General features: G+C 27.0%; 1 protein-coding gene across 3 annotated transcripts in view; it reads left to right on the forward strand.

The window, feature by feature from the left end:
* LOC142228746 (eye-specific diacylglycerol kinase-like) overlaps positions 1-20,341 on the forward strand; it is a 276,881-nt gene that overhangs the window by 113,081 nt on the left and 143,459 nt on the right. The window contains exon 1 of one of the 3 annotated variants that reach the window (XM_075299253.1): positions 19,270-19,859. The exons of the other annotated variants lie outside the window; for them this stretch is intronic. The gene's annotated coding sequence lies outside the window, so the exon portion shown is untranslated. Of the gene's footprint in view, positions 1-19,269; positions 19,860-20,341 lie in introns of those variants that run through there. 3 annotated transcript variants of the gene reach the window in all.

The following is a 20,341-nucleotide window of genomic DNA, read 5'->3' on the forward strand; positions in this document are numbered from 1 at the left end:
GTATCTACATATATAAAATTTTGACAAAATTTTCTATAGAAATAAAATGCTGACAAAATTTTCTATAGAAATAAAAATTTGACAAAATTTTCTATAGAAATGAAATTTTAACAAAATTTTCGATAAAAATAAAATTTTGACAAAATGAAATAAAATTTAGACCAAAGTTTTATAGAAATAAAATTTACACCAAATTTTCTATAGAAATAAAATTTTCTATAGAAATAAAATTTTTCTATAGAAATAAAATTTTGACAAGGTTTTCTATAGAAACAAAAGTTTAACAAATTTTTCTATGGAAATAAAATTTTTACAAAAGTTTCCATAGACATAAAATTTTGACAAAATTTTCTATAGAAATAAAATTTTGACAAAAGTTTCTATAGAAATAAAATTTTGACAAAATTTTCTATGGAAATAACATTTTTACAAAATTTTCTATAGAAATATTATTTTGAGAAAATTTTTTATAGAAATAACATTTTAACAAAATTTTCTATAGAAATAAAAGTTTTTACAAAATTTTCTATAGAAATAAAATTTTGACAAAATTTTCTACAGAAATAAAATGTTGAGAAAAGTTTCTATAGAAATAACATTTTGAGAAAATTTTCTATAAATTCGATATATTTATTCAATAAAAAATGGAACATATCTTTCGAAGAAATACTAACCACAAAACTTGATCAAACAATTCAGATTTTTTTTTAATTTGTTATATTTTGCGTAAAATTTTCTTCAAATTTTGGTAGATTATTTTTGGCATGTGTGGCAACCTTGTATACAATGCAACAAACACATATATTATCACAAATCTTCTTTCAATGGCTATTCCCCTATTAAAAAAAGTATACATGACAACTAATATCGCACAGCCCATGCAAAAGGTTAACAGAGTATTCTTGTGATATGGGTGACAAAGCGATAGCTCATCACACTCACTCACTCACAAACATTTGGCCAACTCTCGGAATCTAAGGTGTCATAGTATATCTGCATATCCTGAGTGTTGAATGATGAGGGAATGTAGATTAAGACATCGGTAGCGTGTATACTATGTGTTAGTGTGAGACTAACAAGTATATGAACTGGATGATTAATGATGGTGACATCGATACAAGTGAAAAGAGAACCAAGTGTGCCCTTGGCTTTGTTTTCGTAGAAGGTACATTGTGTATGGGATCATAATCGTAATATGTGAATGCAAACAACAGGATTCAAGTTTGCCATGAATGAAACAGATGATTTACATGTTAACGTGTGTGTGCGCTTCTTTATTTGTTTTTATAATTTTTTGTGAAAGTCTCACTTTCACTTGGTATGGTCACACACAGATACAATGACATTCACACATTCCTACACCTGATTCTTTTTTCAACTCCTTCCCGTGTGGTTAAGTACTTGTTTTTGCTTTTCAATGATTTCATTAGCACATATGTATGTATATACTTGAGTTTGAGGTTTTTAAACATGCCACCCACATTCTCTATACAAATCTTGCTATATGACATACGGCATGCAAATGTGTGTTTAAGTTTAAACATTAGGCATTTAAGGAGAATTTTTCTTTTGTTCAAATTTACTGTTGCAATTGTTGTATGATGGTTTTTAAACATAATGAATGAATATGGTTCATGCAAAACAGTTTAAATATGACAATGAAATCTCTTACATCCCCTCTACAGCACAAACTCATTGAGAAGTTTTACAACTTTGAAAATGTAAGAAGTATTGGAAGCGAAGGGTTGTATCAATTAGTTTTTTACTTGAAAAAAAATTTAAACTTCAACTTGTTTATGCAACAGACGACAAGGGAAAATACAATCATCAGTAGACAAGATAACATGTAAAGTAATGTGGTTATTTATTTATTTGTATATTTCTACACAAATAATATAGAAGAAATTATTTATAAAAATGTAAAATGTATTTTACAAGTATCATGATATTGGTATTTTCTCTTTATTACGTCGAAAGTTTAACAGAAACAGTACTATGTGAAAAGTTTTATTAAAAGCATGAAAAATGAAAGTTAATTCCGATATAATGAAGTATTCGTTTTTATACCCTCCACCATAGAATGGTGATGGGGGTATAATAGCCCAGCAAAAAAGAGCTTCCAACAAAGTAGTTTGGATCCCCAATTTGTGATCCGGAAGTAGTGCAAACTTGGATCATCTCCAATGAATTTTACATGTTGCTTGTCATAAGACGGAAGTACTCCATTTTTGGATCCTTTGCATTGCTTTAGAAGTTGTGCCTTGGAAGTTCATTTGGGTGAAGAAAAAAAAATAAATTTTTTCAATTTCACTTTTTATTTTTATCAGTATTTTTTGTTACACTTTTATTTTCTTATTATCTAATTTTTACAAATTGAAGAACTTCGCTTCCACCGGGCGTTGAACTTAGGTCTGTTAGCACCATAACAGAACGCCTTAGCACACTCAGCCACAAACGCCATTGAACACGATGCATCAAAACGTCTATTCATATGTTTGTGACATGTACCTAATATATGACACCACGTCATGAGATTCTAACTACTTCCGGAGATGTTCTTTATTATTATGAATGAAAAAATAAAGAACGTTGGTAAAAAATCTCATCAGCGGAAATTTTTTTATTAAATATTTTTCTAATAAAATTTTTTTTGTGTGCTATACATCGTTTTTATTCAGTTTTTTTAAGCATATATTTTTGCATAAATATAATTTTTTTCATTAAAAATCAACAAAAAATTATCGCAATTTGCAAAGCCTTCTCATAAGAACTTCCATGGAAGTGAAAAAGTCAAACGGCATAAGTTCAAATCCCAGCGGGGATGATTTTTTTATAAAGTTTTTTCTTTTTTATTGATTTTCTTGATGTTGAGTATCGGTCCATGTTTTGATATAGCCCCCATACACAGAAAAAAATATCACCAAAATATTTCCAATTAAAAAGTTAATTGAAGTTGAAAATTTTTTCAATTAATAAATTAATTGATACAATTAACTTTTTAATCATGATAGAAACATTAAGTTAATTAAGTCAATGATTGTAAATTTTAAAATTTGTAATTAAAAAATTAATTGATACAATTAACTTTTTAATCTAATTCGGAAGACTAATTAAAAATGTATTTCAAACAATCATTTGTTAATCCAAATAAAAACTCCAAGCCAATTCAGAAAGTAATTAAAAATAGTTACCTTTTTTAATTAATAAATTAATTGAGTTTTGCAATCAACATCAATTAAATTTTTAATTGAATCAATTAAAAAATTAATTGAAATTTGCTGAAAAAATCAATTAATTTTTTAATCAAGAATTTTTTCTATGCCCAATTAAAACTGTGATTGATACTATCATTTTCGTGATTGAAGACATTTCAATTAAAAAATTAATTGGATCAATTAATTTGTGATTGAATCAGAAAAATTTTTTTTTTGTGTGTATGGACCGATCTCTTGATTTTACTTTTTGGGCTTCTAGAAACCATAGTGCACAATTTTCCTGAAATTGGAAATCTAGGGGTATTGTGGGACCACAAATACGTTTGCCGAAAATGGCGTGTATTGGACCATGTTTTGGTATATCCCCCATATAGACCGATTTCCCGATTTTACATCTTGGGCTTCTACAATCTGTAGTTTCTAATTAGCCTGAAATTGGAAATCTACAGGTATTTTAGGATCATAAAGAGGTGTGCCGAAAATGATGAGTATCCGTCCATGTTTTGATATAGCCCCCATATAGACCGATCTTCCGATTTTGATTCTTGGGTATCTAGAATCCGTAGTTTTTATCCTATCTGCCTGAAATTAGAAATCCACAGGTATTTTAGAACCATAAATACATGTACTGAAACTGGCGTCTATCGGTCAATGTTTTGGTATATCCCCTAACAGAACACAGAAAAAAATATCACCAAAATATTTCCAATTAAAAAGTTCATTGAAGTTGAAAATTTTTTCAATTAATAAATTAATTGATACAATTAACTTTTTAATCATGATAGAAACATTAAGTTAATTAAGTCAATGATTGAACATTTTAAAATTTTTAATTAAAAAATTAATTGATACAATTAAGTTTTTAATCAAATTCGGAAGACTAATTCAGTTAAAAAAAGTGCTGATTTTTTTTTAAATTTTTAATGAAAAATGTATTTCAACCAATCAAGTGTTAATCCAAATAAAAACTCTAAGCCAATTCAGAAAGTAATTAAAAATAGTTACCTTTTTTAATTAATAAATTAATTGAGTTTTGCAATCAACATCAATTGAATCAATTAAAAAATTAATTGAAATTTGCTGAAAAAATCAATTAATTTTTTAATCAAGAATTTTTTCTATGCCCAATTAAAACTGTGATTGATATTATCATTTTCGTGATTGAAGACATTTCAATTAAAAAATTAATTGGATCAATTAATTTGGTGATTGAATCAGAAAAAAAATTTTTGTTTGAATGGCTGATAAGTCCCCGGTCTGACACATAGATGGCGTCGCTAGTATCCGTATTCTCCAGATCTGGCCCCCAGCGAATTTTTCTTGTTCTCAGACCTCAAAAGGATGCTCGCAGGGAAAAAAATTTGGCTGCAATTAAGAGGTGATCGCCGAAACTGAGGCGTATTTTGAGGCAAAACCGAAGAAGTACTACCAAAATGGTATCAAAAAATCGGAAGGTCGTTATAATCGTTGTATCGCTATTGAAGGGAACTATGTTGAATAATAAAAACGAATTTTGGCAAAAAAAATGTTTTTTTCTTTGTTAGACCGGGAACTTATCAGCCAACCTGTTATATATAGCGATGTCCCGATTTTACTTCGTGGTCTTGCAGAAACCGTAATGTTTATCTAATTTGTCTGAAATGAGACATCTAGAGGTATTTTAGAACCATAAAGAGGTGCGTCGAAAATGGTGAGTAACGGTCCATGCTTTAGTATAGCCCCTATATAGACCGATCTCCCGATTTTACTTTTTGGTATTCTGTCTGGGGACCAGATTTTACTTCTCGTAATTATTTATATAATGGGGGGTAAAAATCAACGTTATTTCCATCATTTTCTTGCACACATACAAGAGATGCATCAAACCACACTGAAATTTTCAAAGGCTACTATAATATTTGATTCATGGTGGTGGGTATTTAACTTACTGCTCTTTTTCAACTTACTTGTTTTTTTTTATAATGGGGTTGCTAATTCTTTGATACTTTTCGCTAATGTGTTCCAAAACGTATCACTGAAGAAAGCATACCACGTTCCAAAGATTTTTTCTTTACATTAATGATTTTGGTATTGATTGCGAGCCAAAGCAGCTGAGAATTGAAGTAAGAATACATTTAAGACACAATTCTCTTTTAAATTTGAGTTTTGGGTACTTGATTTATTGAACTGAAATTTTGAATTTTGGTAAATTATCATAATCCGATTTATGCAAGTTTTAATACCCACCAATGTCAATGCATTCGAACTAGAATAGATAATAGGTCAATGCAAGCGTTTTACTGATAGTAATATGATTGCCTAATATTATTGTATATTTTTGTCTGTTCGCTCTTTTTGTTTTTTCTACATTGATGAACACATAATTCTTCATTTCATAGAGATTAAACCAGAATAGTGACACTAACAATTCCAAAATCTCTATGAATTCAATAAAGTTCTTAACTATAGCAGCAGGTTCTTCATATGTATAATCAAATATGCTACATTATTATGACTCACAAATTGGACCATCATTGCGTATTATTGATATGAATGGCAAATCCACAGAAGCGTATGAGCAATTAATTAAGTATGCAATCGATGTACACACTAATACCATTGTGCTTTATTATGTAGACGATTAAATTGATGGCTTTACAATGACCCATAACCAAGATATTGGCATTTAATGGTTGCCATAGAAATTTCTATTGTGGTAGTTTATTCGTAGATAATTTACTTATGATATTTACTTTCGAATATTATTAAGGAGTAAACGAAAACTTCCATAAAAAAGAATAGAGCGATATATTATGATTAATAGCCATTTATTTATTTTTTTTTTTTCTTGCTATTAGGATTTACGGATATGAATAAAACGAAATATAAATAATGTTGATAGCTAAGCGTTGCGAGTTCGACATATTCCGATATTCGGAATCGCAAGTAGCTATTTTACTTATAACGTTACAATCGAGATATTTTGGGACTGAAAATTTAATATAAAATTTTTTAATTGCAATAAAATATAAAAAAATCGAAAATTCCCTCCAAATCCTGAAAAAATTTAAACGAAAAACTTAGTTTGCTCGTATTTCCTAAACTAAGCATCCTGGAGCCAAGATAATTCCGCTATCACCATTCAAATCCTGAAAAAGTCGAAATTTGTGTAAAATTATGGTGGTCACATCTCCCAAACAAAGCACAAAGAGGGTTTATTCGTGATCATCCCCCCAAAAATATTGAATTCCCTCCAATCATCCTAATCATGTCTCTCTACCACGTTTGCCACAGTTGCTAGATTTCTTCCAAAAATGGTAGATTTTTTTCTGTTTGGTAGAATTCTTGATGTTTCGCTAGATGTTCCAAAATATTACCCAACTGCGATGTACTTCATAAAATTCATCTTGAAATAAAATTTTTAAAATATTTTCTATCGATATAATATTTTGACAAAATTTTCTATAGAAATAAAATTTTTAACAAAGTTTTTTTGACAAAATTTTCTATAGAATTAAAATTTGGACAAATTTTTCTAAAGAAATACAATTTTGACATTTTTTTTTTAATATTTTTTTAGGAATAAAATTTTGAAAAAAATTTATATAGAAATAAAATTTTTACAAAATTTGCTATAAAAAAATAAAGTTTTGACAAAATTTTCTATATAAATAAAATTTTGAAAAAAAAAAATTATAAAAATTTCTATAGAAATCAAATTTTGACCAAATTTTCTATACAAATAAAATTGTGACAAAATTTTCTATAGAAATAAAATTTTGACAAATTTGTTGCTAGATTTCTTCCAAAAATGGTAGATTTTTTTCTGTTTGGTAGATTGGTAGAATTCTTGATGTGTCGGTAGATGTTCCAACATATTCCCCAACTGTAAAGTACTTCATAAAATTCATCTAGAAATAAAATTTTTAAAAAATTTTCTATCGAAATAAAATTTTGACAAGATTTTCTATAGAAATAAAATTTTTGACAAAAATAAAATTTTGACAAAATTTTCTATAGAATTAAAATTTTGACAAATTTGTTATAAAAATAAAATTTTGACCAAATTTGCTATAGAAATAAAATTTTAATAAAATTTTCTATAGAAATAAAATTTTGACAAAATTTGCTACAGAAATAACATTTGGACAAAATTTCCTATACAAATAAAATTATGACAAAATTTTCTATAGAAATAAATTTTTAACAAAATTTTAGATAGAAATTAAATTCTTGACCAAATTTTCTATACAAATAAAATTTTTGACAAAATTTTCTATAAAAATAAAATTTTTAACAAAATGTTCCATCGAAAACAAATTTTGATATAATTTTCTATAGAAATAAAACTTTGACGAAATTTTCTATAGAAATAACATTTTGACAAAATACTCTAGAAATATAAAATGTTGACAACATTTTCTATAGAAATAAAATTTTGACAAAATGTTCTATAAATATAAAATTTTCACAAAATTTTCCATAGAAATAAAATTTTCACAATACAAAATATTCTATATAAAAATAAAATTTTGACAACACTTTCTTTAGAAATAAAATTTTGACAAAATTTTCTATAGAAATAAAATTTTGGCAAAATTTTCTATGGAAATAAAATTTTGACAAAATTTTCTATAGAAATAAGATTTTGACAAAATTTTTTATAGAAATAAAATTTGGACAAAATTTTCTATAGAAATAAAATTTTGACAAAATTTTATATAGAAATAAACGTTTGAAAAAATTTTCTATAGAAGTAAAATTTTTAACAAAAATTCTATAGAAATAAAATTTGGACAAAATTTCCTATACAAATAAAATGTTGACAAAATTTTGTATAGAAATAAAATTTTTGACAAAATTTTCTATAGGAATAAAGTTTTGACAAAATTTTCAATAGAAATACAATTCTGACAAAATTTTCTATAGAAATACAATTTTTTATAAAAATTTCTATAGAAATAAAATTTTTATAAAAATTTCTATAGAAATAAAATTTTGACAAATTTTTCTAAATATATAAAATTTTGACAAATTTATTTAAAGAAAGAAAATTTTGACAAAATTTTCTATAGAAATAAAATTTGCTATAAAAATCAAATTTTGACAAAATTTTTTATAGAAATAACATTTTAACAAAATTTTCTATAGAAATAAAATTTTAACAAAATTTTCTATAGAAATAAAAGTTTGACAAAATTTTCTATAGAAATAAAATTTTTGACAAAATATTCCATAGTAGATAGATATCACTCCTGATATCTGCAATAACGGGTCGCTGTCTGATAGGCGATTTTGCAAAAACTATTGGCACGAAGTATAATGACTATTGTATGAGCTGTCATGATGCGGAGGAAAAGGAATCAATTAAACACCTCTTGTGTGAGTGTCCTGAATTTTGTGTAAAGCCCAAGCAACTTTTAGGAGCATTTAGCTTCAGATTACTGGCGGATCTGGAAAACGTTAACTTAAGCAGTCTGTTAATGTTTTTGGAAAAATCTGGTTGGTTCAACGAAGAAAAATAATCGAGAAGGTTCAGCGATTAAAACTAGAAGTGCGCATATGTAATAGGTACTTTTAGTTACTGTGGTATCACAATGGACTAAATAGTATAAGTGAGCCTGAATCTTAATCGGGCTGCCACCTAACCTATTCCATAGACATAAAATTTTGACAAAATTTTCTATAGAAATAAAACTTTGACAAAATGTTCTATAAATATAAAATTTTGACAAAATTTTCTATAGAAATAAAATTTTGACAAAATTTTCTATAGAAATAAAACTATGACAAAATAAAATTGGACAAAATTTTCTATAGCAATAAAGTTGTGACAAAATACAATAAAAATTTTGACAAAATACAAAAAAAAAATTTTAACAAAATTTTCTATTGAAATAAAATTCTGACAAAGTTTTCTATAGAAGTAACATTTTGACAAAATTTTCTATAGAAATAAATTTTGACAAAATTAAATTTTGAAAAAAATTTCTATAGAAATAAAATTTTAACAAAAATTTCTATAGAAATAAAATTATGAAAAATTTTCTATAGAAATAAAATTTTGACAAAATTTTGTGTGGAAATAAAATTTTGACAACATTTTCTATGGAAATCAAATGTTGACAAAATTTTCTATAGAAATAAAATTTTGACAAATTTGCTATAAAAATAAAATTTTGACAAAATTTTTTATAGAAATAAAATTTTAACAAAATTTTTTATAGAAATAAAATTTTGACAAAATTTTCTATAGAAATAACATTTTGACAACAATTCACATAAAATTTTGACAAAATTTTCTATAGAAATAAATTTTGACAAAATTAAATTTTGAAAAAAATTTCTATAGAAATAAAATTTTAACAAAAATTTCTATAGAAATAAAATTATGAAAAATTTTCTATAGAAATAAAATTTTGACAAAATTTTGTGTAGAAATAAAATTTTGACAACATTTTCTATAGAAATCAAATGTTGACAAAATTTTCTATAGAAATAAAATTTTGACAAATTTGCTATAAAAATAAAATTTTGACAAAAATTTTTATAGAAATAAAATTTTAACAAAATTTTTTATAGAAATAAAATTTTGACAAAATTTTCTATAGAAATAACATTTTGACAACAATTCACATAAAATTTTGACAAAATTTTCTATAGAAATAAATTTTTGACAAAATTTTCAATAGAAATTAAATTTTTGACCACATTTTCTATACAAATCAAATGTTTGACAAAATTTTCTATAGAAATAAAATTGTAGACAAAATGTTTCATAGAAATAAAAGTTTGACAAAATTTTCTATAGAAATAAAATTTTTTATAAAATTTTGATAAAAATTTCTGTAGAAATAAAATTTTGATAAAATTTTCTATAGAAATAAAATTATGAAAATTTTTCTATAGAAATAAAATTTTGACAAATTTTTGTATAGAAATAACGTTATGGCAAAATTTTGTATAGAAATTAAATTTTGACAACATTTTCTATAGAAATCAAATTTTGACAAAATTTTCTATAGAAATAAAATTTTGACAAAATAAAATTTGGAAAAATTTTCATATACAAATAAAATTTGGACAAAATTTCATGTACAACTAAAATTTTGACAAAATTTTCTATAGAAATAAAATTTTAACAAAATTTTCTATAGAAATAAAGTTTTGACAAAATTTTCTAAAGAAGCAACATTTTGACAAAATTTTCTATAGAAATAAAACTTTGACAAAATGTTCTATAAATATAAAATTTTTGCAAAATTTTCTACAGAAATAAAATTGCGACAAAATGTTCTATAGAAATAAAATTACGACAAAATAAAATTGGATAAAATTTTCTATAGAAATAGAATTTTGACAAAAAATTTTACTTCTATAGAAAGTAAAATTTTGACAAAATTTTCTATAGAAATAAAATTTTGACAAAATTTTGTATAGAAATAACATTATAGCAAAATTTTGTATAGAAATTAAATTTTGACAACATTTTCTATAGAAATCGAATGTTTTCAAAATTTTCTATAGAAATAAAATTTTGACAAATTTGCTATGAAAATAAACATTTGACAAAATTTTTTATAGAAATAAAATTTTGACAACATTTTCTAAAGAAATAATTTTTTGACAAAATTTTCGATAGAAATTAAATTTTTGACCACATTTTCTATACAAATAAAATTTTTGACAAAATTTGCTATAGAAATAAATTTTTTGACAAAATGTTCCATTGAAATAAAAGTTTGACAAAATTTTCTATAGAAATAAAATTTTTTATAAAAATTTCTCTAGAAATAAAATTTTGAAAAATTTTTCTAAAGAAATAAGATTTTGACAAAATTTTCTATAGAAATAAAATTATGAAAAATTTTCTATAGAAATAAAATTTTGAAAAAATTTTCTATAGAAATAAAGTTTTGAAAAAATTTTCTATAGAAGTAAAATTTTGACAAAATTTTCTATAGAAGTAAAATTTTGACAAAATTTTCTATAGAAGTAAAATTTTGACAAAATTTTCTATAGAAATAAATTTTGTCAAAATAAAATTTTGAAAAAATTTTCTATAGAAATAAAATTTTGACAAAATTTTCTATAGAAATAAAATGTTGACAATATTTTCTGTAGAAAAACATTTGGACAAAATTTTCTATAGAAATAAAGTTTTGACAATATTTTTTTATAGAAATAAAATTTTGTTAAAATTATCTGTAGAAAAGAAAATTTTCGGTAGAAATTTAGCAAATTTTATTAAACACAGCAAAATAATATTTCTTTATTTGGTAGTTGTTGGTATTTTCTTCAGATTATGTAATTATGTATATATTTTTTCTTGAGTGGAACCCGTGCTGTCTACCAATGTGGTTCATATTGGAACACAAGTCATACGGGCATACTACACCAACTGTTCTTATGTTGGTACTTACTTTTTTACAGTACTTTTTGTTTCTTTTTTTTCTGTTTCTTTGTGTTTTCTTTTTTAATTTTACACTTTCCTAACCTCTGGTAGTAGGGTTTTCACCAGAATTGTCTCATCTTAACAGCAACCATTTATTTAAAAAATTACACAGAAATTCTTTATGATTTTAAAAATATGATAAATGTTGCTGTCAATTTTCATTTTGGGATGAAAGTATTTTTCAGTTCTTGGGTTTCTGAACATCAATTATTTTAAACATTAATTCTTAATGATTATAAAGGAATTCCTTTGAAATTGCCACAATTTAACTCATTGGAGAAATGATTGAAAATTGGAAATAATTTGTAAATGAGAATTTATTTGAAATTTCGAAAGTCTTATTAATTAAGATTATTAAAATGCAGCTGTGCATGCTTATACTTAATTCTTGATAGTCGATAGGAAAATTAATTAGTGTTAAAGATAATTGAAATTTTATAGAATATCTAAGTGACAAAGAAATATTGCATTCGATTTTTCCATTTAAGGTGAGTACTATGTTCGGGTTTTTCACCAAAACACTAAACTAAAAGTACAAAAATATGTATGAAGACGATTATATTTTGATCAAGTCTTACCAAAGAATGGAAGGAAAAGATCCAAGGAATTGATTGCAATTAATTTTATATTTCTATATTAATTAGTTAAAAAAAAGTAACCGTGAAAACAAGCTGGCTTTCAGCTTGAAAACTGAACAAAGTCTCAGCTTTATAAGAAAATTGTGTTAGGCAAATTTAAAATCATATACCGTAGGCCATGTCTGCAATTTCAAAACTTTCCATTTACTCGTAAGAAGATATGTAAAAAATAAATACTTTAATTTCATAAAACATTCAATTATGAAATTAAAGTGTTTAATTTTTTTTTTTAAATCTAAACTAAAACCAATCAGCCAAGTTTATTGAATTAATTAATTTGTTAATTGGATAAATTTATTTTTTAAATGAATTGGATAAATTAAATGAGAAAAAATATTTTTTTGTTGCATCGTAAAATTCAAAGAGATTATTTATTTTTTTTTCCTTCAGGAATTTTCAAAGTAAAAAGTGAATGTCAATAATCCATGAATGATTGGAGACCTATATTAGTCGATAGTTTAACTCGAATTACACTTCGTGTTCGCCTTCAATTCAGTTTGGAATCGGTCAAATAATTGAAAATAGCACAGCCCAGTGATCGTTTAATCTTCTCCAGGTAGTCGTTGGAATCCTAGAAAATGGTAGCCATAGTTGTTCCAGACGATGGAACAGTCTCTGTCTCCTTAGGTTCAACTGTTCCTTGATCTCCGTATTGCATCAGAGGATTCCGTCGAAACTCTCAATACTGAAGAATATCGGATTATGGTAATACTGCTTTGAAATATCAGTGCTTGTTGTCATTGATTTTCATGCACTCAAACTTTAGCACTAATGGTCATTGACTGTTATTGTAATGTTGACTCTCAACAAGAGATAAAAATACTCACATCACCCCACCATTCCGAATAGAAATAAATCTGTATATGGTAGCAATTTTCTCTAACACTCACCGTTAGTATTGCCAACTATTAAGAAACAAAAATAGCCAAGTCAAATAAAATTTAAAGCAGAAAATAGATAAATAAAAATAATTTAATTTATAATGAAATTTACTATTTTTAACAAATTATTTAAAATTACAAGTTTTAAAGGACGGAGTACATACACTCAAAAAACAGTCAAAATGTTGGCTACTTAAAAAAAAATTAACTAAACTGTATTACAAATGCCGATGTCACGTCGATTTTACAAAAATAAGTAAATATTTTTTGGCAAATTAAAAAAAAAAAAAATATTAAATATAATTATTTTTCTTCGCTTGTTTAAGAAAATTTCGTAGTATGAAGGAAAAAAATTGAGTTGAAAATTGCAAAAATATCTTCAGTGTTATACGAAGTTCAAAATGGACGCATTATTGGTAAAATTTAAAATTTGAATAGAGTCTAGCAAAAAAATACTATAACAAAGAAAAACACATTTTTTTTTGTCAAAATTCGTTTTTATTATTCAACATAGTTCCCTTCAAGAGCGATACAACGATTACAACGACCTTCCAATTTTTTGATACCATTTTGGTAGTACTCCACAGAAAAAATTTTCACGAAAATTTTTCCAATTAAAATTTTAATTGAGTTTTAAAAAATATTCAATTAAAAATTTGATTGAATCAACAAATTTTTTAATTGAAACAAAAATTAATAGTGTCAATTAAAGTCGCTGGGGGCAAGATCTGGAGAATACGGTGGGTAGGGAAGCAATTCGAAGCCCAATTCATGAATTTTTGCCATCGTTTTCAATACTTGTGGCACGGTGCGTTGTCTTGGTGGAACAACACTCTCTTCTTCATTTGGGGCCGTTTTGCCGCGATTTCAACCTTCAAACGCTCCAATAACGCCATATAATAGTCACTGTTGATGGTTTTTCCCTTCTCAAGATAATCGATAAAAATTATTCCATGCGCATCCCAAAAAACAGAGGCCATTACTTTGCTAGAGGACTTTTGAGTCTTTCCACGTTTCGGAGACGGTTCACCGGTAGCTGTCCACTCAGCCGACTGTCGATTGGACTCAGGAGTGTAGTGATGGAGCCATGTTTCATCCATTGTCACATATCGACGGAAAAACTCGGGTGTATTACGAGTTAACACACACACCGCTTAGAATCATCAACACGTTGTTGTTTTTGGTCAAATGTGAGCTCGATCGGCACCCATTTTGCACAGAGCTTCCATAATATTGATGATTGATATGACCAACACGTTCCTTTAATATCTTTAAGGCCTCTGCTATCTCGATCAACTTCATTTTACGGTCATTCAAAATCATTTTGTGGATTTTTTTGATGTTTTCGTCGGTAACCACCTCTTTCGGTCGACCACTGCGTTCACCGTCCTCCGTGCTCATTTCACCACGCTTGAATTTTGCATACCAATCAATTATTGTTGATTTCCCTGGGGCAGAGTCCGGAAACTCATTATCAAGCCAAGTTTTTGCTTTTTCCGTATTTTTTCCCTTCAGAAAACAGTATTTTATCAAAACACGAAATTCCTGTTTTCCATTTTTTTCACAATAACAAAAGTTGCTTCACAAAAGACGCTCTATCTCACAAACTAATTGACTTACAGACGTCAAATTTTGACACGAATCATTTGGAGGTTGGTACTATATAAAAATAATATTCATTTAATACTAGTAACGCCATCTATGTGTCAGACCGGGGACTTATCAGCCAACCTGTTAGATAAAGTAAGGTTATATGTAACGGCTTTCTTTCTATATCTTAACATTGTTTCCACTATGTTCCCCTAGTTAATTATTTGTTCGAATTCTGCATTCAACCATGAGAGAGAGGATGGCGCTAAGGATTTCAGTTAATAAAATAAGAGGATTAACGCATGAAGAGTCTTTATGCTTTACCACTTCTGACCCAATTGCTCTAGTGTCGTCCAAGCTAATTCATTTTACAAAATTGTTGTTAACACACTGACGTTTATCCTTTATTATCCCATTGTATAACACGTCTTTTTTACATTCAAGAATCTCAAAGTTTTTTTTTTACAAAAACTAAATTAAAGTGATGTTTTAATATTTTTTTCTTGTATAAATATCTTTACTATTTCAAATTTCGTGTAGTATTGATAATTGCTAATGTTGTAGTTTAACATAATATAGTGGCAAACCAAAATAATCATAATATACAGTAAGTGGTTAACACAATTGATATATAATGACCTGTAATCAATATATAAATTTTATATAGATCGCAAAAACACCAGACTTGAAATGAAACATGACTATATAGCAATTTCACAAATTTATTAGAAACTCAATATCAAAAGTAGGTATGAAAAATCTTACTTGACATCACTGGCTCAACGTGTGGTGACCAGTGAATGAGAGAAAGAGAAGCAAATATCAAGAGAATTATCTCTTTTATTGTTTTGCTGTAAATGCAATATAGAATAATGACAATGACGTTCTGTGTGGCATATTTCTCCTATGATTTTATAAATCGGAATGGATAAGAATGATAATGTGTAATTTTCCCATCTGTGAGTGTGAAGACGTCATGGGCTTTTGTTGCGGTAAGAATAATGATTTATTTCAGGGTTGGTAAAGTTTGTACTTTTATACTTTTTGAGTAATGAAAGTACTCTGGTAAGTTAGTAAATTTACAAGTATAATGAACATTATTCTCCAAAATTGTGATATGAACATCAGTTTAAATCGGTATATTTACACTGAAAAAATTATTGTAGTGAGACCAAAGATTTCTTATCCCTGATATTCGAATGCAAATTGTGATTAGCATTCTCTGATATAAACTTTTTTCCTTCTCTAAAAGTCGATAAACATTACAATAAAGTTGTTTATAAGTGATTCGACTTTAAAATGGATAACTTTACATGAAAGAAACTTTTCTTTGACTAAGGTCATCTTTTATTTGGGGTCGCCTTAAGATGGCTGTAGATGATTGTGTAGGTAGTGAATATGCAACGTCACTATGATTAGAGGGACAAGAAAATATGTATATTTTAAAGAATTTTTAGTTCAAAATGAGAAAATTGGTAAGTGGTATATTGCCATATTTAGTTCTTGTCAATGATATGAACCTCTGTTTTTCATCAGTGACAATATGTACACCATTTTATCATAATGACTCCGACATTCTTCTAATGCCCAACATTTTATGAACGACATAAAATAATATTTTTTTTAGAATCAGCCAGCTGATATTTGTTGCATACTTCTCTTTTCTAATCACGGAGAAACCAATCACAACATAAGTCACATATCTTCAATTCCCTTGACAATATCTAAATCAAAACAAACACAAAATAATCAAGAACCAACAAAAGTTCATGGAGGCAATTGATGATTTGATTACTGTGCTTGAGTGATGAACTTGAAAAGAAGGCCCCTTCTTTCACACAATGGGAACACCGTATACATAAACAAAAGCACAAATACTAATTCTATGTTGAGAGTATCTACTCTACTCCACTCCACTGATTTTCACTCACTCAAACTTACCAATAAATGAATTTTAACTTCTCTCCGCATAAGAGAAAACCTACTCGCACCCCATTCACCATAACCACCCATTCTGAATATCCAACAAATCCATGTATGGTGAAAATTTCCACCCTGTACCAGGGATGGAAAATACAATTTTTAAGAAAGTACAAAAAAGGTATTTTTTGAGCGGAAAGGTACTTTTTACTAAATCTCAACAAAAATTTCACTGGAAAATTATTGTCAAAAGACTACATTTTAAAGAAAATAAAATTTTGACAAAAGTTTCTATATAAATAAAATTTTGCAAAAATTTTCTATAAAAATAAAATTTTGCAAAAAAAATCTGTAGAAAAAAATGTTGCAAAATTTTTTCTATAGAAATAAAATTTTGCAAAATTTTCCTATAGAAATAAAATTTGTACAAATTTTTCAATTGAAATAAAATTTTGACAAAATTTTCTATACAAATAAAATTTTGCAAAACTTCTATATAGAAATTATATATTATATATAGAAATGACCGAGGTGAAAAAGTATTGAAAAAAGTACTATAGTACTGCATTTTCCATCCCTGCCCTGTACTCAACGAGTGAGAAAAACGCCAGTCAATGAGAAGAAGAGAATATATTTAGATATTCACCTTCTTGTTGTTTTGTGGCATATGCCATATAGAATGGTGACAATGACGTACTGTGAAGCAATTGTTCACGTTTCTTTATTGGTCGGCAGAGGTGTAGAAGAGTGTATATTGGTTATTTCACCAGCAATGTATGTGAATAACGTCATAGGCTTTGTGTGTGGTAAGAACAATGATCGCATAATCAACTCGTCGTTATTTTCCGCGTATGACGTGAAGACAACAGACTCCAGCGTCCAATATTACACTTTTAACCGGATTAAGTTGTAACTACAACTTAAAGTCATAGAGAACCAATTATGTATATGAAATAAACGTTTATAATACAGGGTAGCTGATACGAAGTGTTATCAATTCAAACAATTATTTTCTCAACAATATATTGTGAGAAAATAACTTTTATTGACTACCAAAATATTTTCAAAAACATGACATATTTAGATGGCTACGTCACACAGTGCTTCGAAGGCGGAAAATATTAATATTTGCTCCGATTTTTATACTAATTTATGTTTTTAATAGTCTATGACATCGAACTTCGAATACAAAATTAAAATTCGTCTCTAATTGGCTAGAACTATTTTTAAAAAATATTAGAATTTTAACCCTTTTTTGTTCGAAAATGGGGTTAAATTACGTGGATGGTATAAAAAAAAAAACGAATTATGATTTAAGCCAGTTTTAATATTTTGTGCAGTTATTGGTAGTGGTGTTTGAACTAAAACCCCAAAAAAATAAATAAATTTGTTCAAATTACAATTTGGAAGATTTTTTAAAGTTTGAGGATTTTTCTATCCCAAAAGAATAAGGTTCTCACACTATTTTTGGGTTGATTATAGAGTATTGAATAAAAAATAAAAGTCTGTGACGTTTGAAGGAAAAAATTGGAGTTCCAAGTTGCAAAAAAATCTTTAGTACCATACGAAGTTAATGATAGGCGCATTATTGGTAAAATTTATGCATTTTTAAGAAATTCTGACCTATTTTGTGGCAAAGATAATAAAAGACGAAGATGGGAGATTGGCTTGCGTCATACCAAATGTTGCATTTACCAGATTAGTTTAATACATGTTTGTAATCTTTTAGCTGTTTTTCGTTTTTATTTTTTAAATGAAATATTTAATTTTCTTAATGAAACAATGTTAAATTTTAGGCAACAACAAAAAAAATTACATTTTCCCCTTTATGGAAATTTATTTCGTGCTCTTAATTTCCTTTTATTTGCATTTTAATGCTATGTCAATACTTGTCGTATACGCGTTTGGTTCGAGTATTAAACTAATGTGGTAAATGGTTTGATGTGGTCAGTAGCCAATCTCCTATCTTCCTCTTCTATAATCTTTGTTTTGTGGGAGGCAAGAATTTAGTAAATATTTATGCTTCATTTGTGTATAATTTTCCCCTTTTTAGCTAATTTCACAAAAAAATGATTGAAGTCACGAAAAATTTTTGAAGTGACGAAAATTTACTCTAAACATAATACGTATTTCCATGAACTAAAATAAAATAAAATTGGCTTTAGTTTCATATAAGGTTCACTTTTTTTTTTGAGTGAAGTGAAGGTATAAATCTTTGGATCCAAGATTTTCTTAGTGTCATCAAAAACTACTTTGTTATAGTTAACAGCAAAATATTTGAAAATTGTTTGACAACAAAACTATATACATATTTTTACCCATTGTGCATATCTTCTATGCCGTATGTAAAATGCATGGTAGCTTAAAAGATTTAACGCCGTCATAAATAGTTATTATCTGACTATGGAATCTTTATCTGATGGATCACAAATCGATAACTCTCGATCTCTCTTTCTCTCTACACACACATGTACACGCGGCGACAATATTCACCTAAATCACAAAACAACAGCAGCAGCAATGTAAACAAAAAAGCCACCCAACCGTAGCTCAAGAACAAAATGCTGTGCAAGTACATGGCGCAACAATAACACTGGCGAGGAGAGTAGTATCTCGCGCACAGCTTGCCAGTTAGCCTGTCACATTGTGAATTTGTTTTGGTTTTCAGTCGAGTTCTTGGTTTTGTTTGATGCCACCGCATCAATGCGCGCATAAAAACACCGTATACTCGTGGCGAAACGTAAATGTGTACGAGTATCCAAAAGTGATATAGTCGAATTTCATTGTTGTAAAGAATAAAAGAAAATCTGAATGTGACAACAAAGAAGAATAAACAAAATGCCGTGGATGACGAAAAAATATAAAGAATTTCACTTAAAGCCATTGTTATTATTATTATAAATTACTTATTTGGTTGTGATTTAAGAAAAATACATGCTACATTAAATTGAAATACGTCCTCTTCGTTGCTGTGATAAGAAATTGTCTTCTTATTATGTATGAAATCATTTGTTTGCATAATTGAAACAATTTTAGAAATGTTAATATTTATCTCACCTTATTGTTGTTGCTTTCGTTGTACAATATTAAGCGACCAACAAATTGGTACTTAAAAATAAAATTAAATAAATACAAAAAAGAAAAAAAAAATAAACAACATAAAATACACAATCATTGGTGAGTGAGTGAATCTATTATGCCGATTATGAGAGTGTGCTTAGTTTTATGCCCATGTATGTGTACGTGTTTGTCATCTAACCATAAATGACAATTAACTTAAACACCCTACTTAATAGTGAGAAAAATCATCAAAAGCAACAACGATGGTAACAATCGTAAGCAAACATCTCCTTTGCTGCAGTTTGATTCTCATACATATTCAACTGCCTTCGGATTACAAAGAAAATATATACATAGTCTCAATAGAGGATTTAACAGTAAAGTAGAAGTGAGAGTGAGTGTATAATTCACCACTAAGTATTAGAGAGTGAGTTCACTTAAGCTATAAACTTACAGATTCATAATAGAATAATTTCACATACAACCGGTGTGTGTGTATATATGTACAAAATAATAAATAGAAAAATACCACGAGTTTGCTCTATACGAGTATATCGTATGTAAAAAAGAACTCAACAACGTATAATTAATAATGTAATAATA

The sequence above is a fragment of the Haematobia irritans genome, chromosome 3 (genome assembly GCF_050003625.1).
Source record: "Haematobia irritans isolate KBUSLIRL chromosome 3, ASM5000362v1, whole genome shotgun sequence".
Classification (NCBI taxonomy): Eukaryota; Metazoa; Arthropoda; class Insecta; order Diptera; family Muscidae; genus Haematobia; species Haematobia irritans.